This window comes from Aplysia californica, unplaced genomic scaffold, assembly GCF_000002075.1.
Source record: "Aplysia californica isolate F4 #8 unplaced genomic scaffold, AplCal3.0 scaffold00885, whole genome shotgun sequence".
Lineage (NCBI taxonomy): Eukaryota > Metazoa > Mollusca > Gastropoda > Aplysiida > Aplysiidae > Aplysia > Aplysia californica.
This window is the reverse complement of record NW_004798155.1, coordinates 68,956-72,683: the sequence shown is the minus strand read 5'-3', so window position 1 is coordinate 72,683 and position 3,728 is coordinate 68,956. Positions and strand designations below refer to the sequence as shown.

Here is a 3,728-nt window from a genome sequence, read left to right as displayed (position 1 = left end):
GGGGGGGGCACTTGCAACACAATAAGGTTATACAAGTTCCGGAGATTAGAGGTGTTGCAGGACAGCAACAATCAAATGAAAGATGTAGGAGAGATAAGGACGAGAGGTGTTTGATAGCGAAGAATGAGCAAACCACACCAGAGCGCCCACCAAACACCCACACCAACCAATTTATCAGTACCACAAACTATGCTATAACTGCACTCTTGTTTAATCTACTTACACAATACAAACACAAAACAGGGTTTGATTATAGATTTATTTTTTAAATTGCCTGAGTATCGTAAGTTTATGTTATGCTTGTCCACCAGCGAAACTGACACATCGAATACAAAGAGGTTTGGCTTTTTTTCTTTGAGTAAAGAGAAGCACATCGACACAACGGTCATTTAGTGCTGGGGAAAAGTTGGCAGACAGACAGACAGACAGACTGAAAAATCAACAGAGAGAAAGTTAAGAAGCAGGACTTACCAGTGGCGCCCCCCAACCAGCCGTACACAAAAGGGTTAATGAACTGCGGGTACCTGTATGTCGAACACGAGGACCGGGTAGCAAAATGTAAATTTAAATCTCCAGTGGCCAAGGACACCAACAGAGTATAGCTTATTTGGGGGGGGGTATTCTGATAACAGAACCCCACCCACAAAAAAGATTTTAAAGTCCAATGTAATATGTATTATACAAACATATCATCTTCATTGCCTTCCCTTTCTCACTCTGGATAAGGATATAGGCCTCCGACATTTTGCCTTATCTTCGGCTAGCTTCTTGACATTATTCATGCCTTTTCACTTTTCTGTACATCGTTTTCTGTGAAAAATGGTGATATGGTATAGGTTTAACGCCCCTATCCACACTATTAGGTTATTTAAGAGGCGGGACCTCCGACTTTAACGTCCACCTCTGAAAGGACCGAGCCAAGTGGGAAATTCGTGTAAAATGCCTTTCCCAATGACACAGCGCCGGACCGAGCTGAGGCTTGAACCTCCGAACTCGCGATCTCACGATTACGAATCCGGTAGCCTAACCACTAGGCCACCGACGCCACTCGTTTTCTGTGACTGCTGTAATAGAACAAACAATATAATATGTACAATAAAAATGTGAATCATGTAGATCTATAAGTTGTGAGTGTGTATATAAAATAATACTAATAATTAACAGATAAACAAAAAACTTGTGAGTTCGGGGGTAAATAAAATACTGGAAAGTATCGTCGCCGCACACCCCAAAAAGGATCAAGATCACGTGCAAACAATCCTCTTTCGACACTCAAATAATCAACAGAATATCAACAGCTTTGACTAGATCTAAATCCAAATCAAATCAATATTACAATCGACTGCAACGAAGAAAGAAGTAGGGCCCCAATATGAAACGATCAAAATCATAGCAAAACACCCCCCACCCCCCAACTCCAGCAATTTAAAAAAAAAACTTCAACCAAAGCAAACAGGGGAATGGTGACTGTCGGTGAGATAACTGAGATTGCTGGTGCAACGGCAGATGAATACCCAGCAGTGCACACTGGCATTCGGATTCGTCGGTTTGAGTCGAGGCCAGCCAGCCGTTTTGGCACGATACGACCGTATTCAACAGAATTCGATCGTGACCTTCAAATCATTTGTTTTTAAAAGGTAGTGAGAAGAATGGGTCATATTGTAGTAAAATGGTACCTTTTGCACCGCCAATAACGAAAATCTGGCTGGCCCCGTCTGAATTAAATGAATCCGGTTGGCAGAGTGAACTGGATATAAGGTAGACAGTAGAGAGTAGTAACCAGATACCACCATACCCTTGACACTGACACCCTGACATGACACCTATGTACGTGTTGTTGCTGGTGTTTTTTGTTCTTTGGCTGTTGTTAATTAATTTTGGTGTCTACTGTGTGTGTGTGTGTGTGTGTGTGTGTGTGTGTGTGTGTGTGTGTGTGTGTTGGAGAAGTGGTGGCGGGAAGTGAGGTCATTTCCCCCACAATCCCACAATCCCACAACCCCACAATCCCACAACCCCACAATCCCGCAATCCCACAATCCCACAATCACGCAATCCCACAATCCCACAATCCCACCAAACCCCACCAATTCCCACAATCCCACCAAACCCCACCAAATCCCACAATCCCACCAAATCCCACCAAATCCCAGAAGTTCTTTTTCTTATACTTATTTTTATGATGATGATGATGATTATTCTTACTATTGCTGTTGTTTTCATTATTATATTAATGAAACTATTATCAGTGGGTGGTTGGCGGGTGCTTTGGTGTGGTTTGCTCCTTCTTTCCTATCGAACATTTATCGTCCTTATCTCCCCTCCTTCTTTTGTGTTTATTACTCTCTTGTAACACCTGTAATCTTCGGCACTTATATGACCTTATTGTGTTGCAAGTGCCGTAAAACTCTTACTAAAACTAAAACTATTATAGTTCAACTATTGTTGTTGTTGTTGTATAAGTTAACCTATTGTTGTTGTTGTTGTTGTATAAGTTAACCTATTGTTGTTGTTGTTGTTGTATAAGTTCAACTATTATTGTTGTTGTTGTTGTTGTATAAGTTCAACTATTATTGTTGTTGTTGTTGTTGTATAAGTTCAACTATTATTGTTGTTGTTGTTGTGTTTTCCTAGGCGGTGGTCAACGGGTCAGACAGCCAGGCCGTCCTACAGCTGGTGGACCTGGTGGCCGGTCAGTATCTGTTCCAGCTGACCGTGGAGGACGCTGAGGGACTGACCAGCTCCGACACCGCCACCGTGCTCATCAAGAAAAGTCAGTCTATACTGTGTGCTTCCCTGTCTGTGACAAGTCTGGACTGTATACTTCCCTGTCTGTGACAAGTCTGGACTGTATACTTCCCTGTCTGTGACACGTCTGGACTGTGTACTTCCCAGTCTATAATGACATTCTCCCAATCTGGGCAACCTCCTCATCCTCACTAGAGCAGTAACACCCACGTCCTCACTAGAGCAGTAACACCCACGTCCTCACTAGAGCAGTAACACCCACGTCCTCACCTCCGACAAACCCATGTTCCTCACCTCAAAATTATCCTTGTCAAAAACCTAGATGCAAAACATGATGTGCCTACATGAAAGTGACCAACTTTGTAGACGGCCCCCACTTTCAAAGAAACTTTCCCACAGCATCACTTGTGAAACCACAAAACGTAATCTACCTGATGTCTTGTAGAGTCTGTCCAGCCCAGTATGTAGGTCAAACTACCCCCACACTTAGCTCCCTGTAGCGCTGTGACATGAATGTACCTTCTTTGGTTTCGACAGATAGTCTTGTCTGGTCATTTCTATTTGGAATGTTCCTGATGAAGCCCGTGTCATTAAATATTTGGGAAATACTACCAAGTCTTAATGGTGATGATGATGATGATGGTGGTGACGATGATGGTGATGATGATGATAGTGATGATGATGGTGATGATGATGATGATAGTGATGGTGATGATGGTGATGATAGTGATGGTGATGGTGATGGTGATGATGATGATGATGACAGACAAATGTTCACCGTCAGTTCTTTGATATTTCTGTTTCAGACTCTCACCATATGGACTTTGTGGAGCTGATTCTTGACGCGGACATAGAGGCCTTCACCCTGGCTAACAAGGTCTGTCTCTGACTCACTCTCTCTATCCTTCTCTCCCTCTTTCCTCCCTCTCTCCCCTTTCTCCCTCTCTCCCTCTCTCCCCTCTCTCCCTCTCTCCCCTCTCTCC

General features: G+C 43.3%; 1 long non-coding RNA gene across 1 annotated transcript in view; it reads left to right on the top strand.

Moving 5' to 3' along the window:
* The first annotated feature begins 2,610 nt into the window (after positions 1-2,610).
* Positions 2,611-3,728, top strand: part of LOC101855907 — a 5,340-nt gene continuing 4,222 nt past the window's right edge. The window contains exons 1-2 of the long non-coding RNA XR_221063.3: positions 2,611-2,770; positions 3,552-3,622. This is a non-coding gene — a long non-coding RNA (uncharacterized LOC101855907). The remainder of the gene's footprint in view (positions 2,771-3,551; positions 3,623-3,728) is intronic.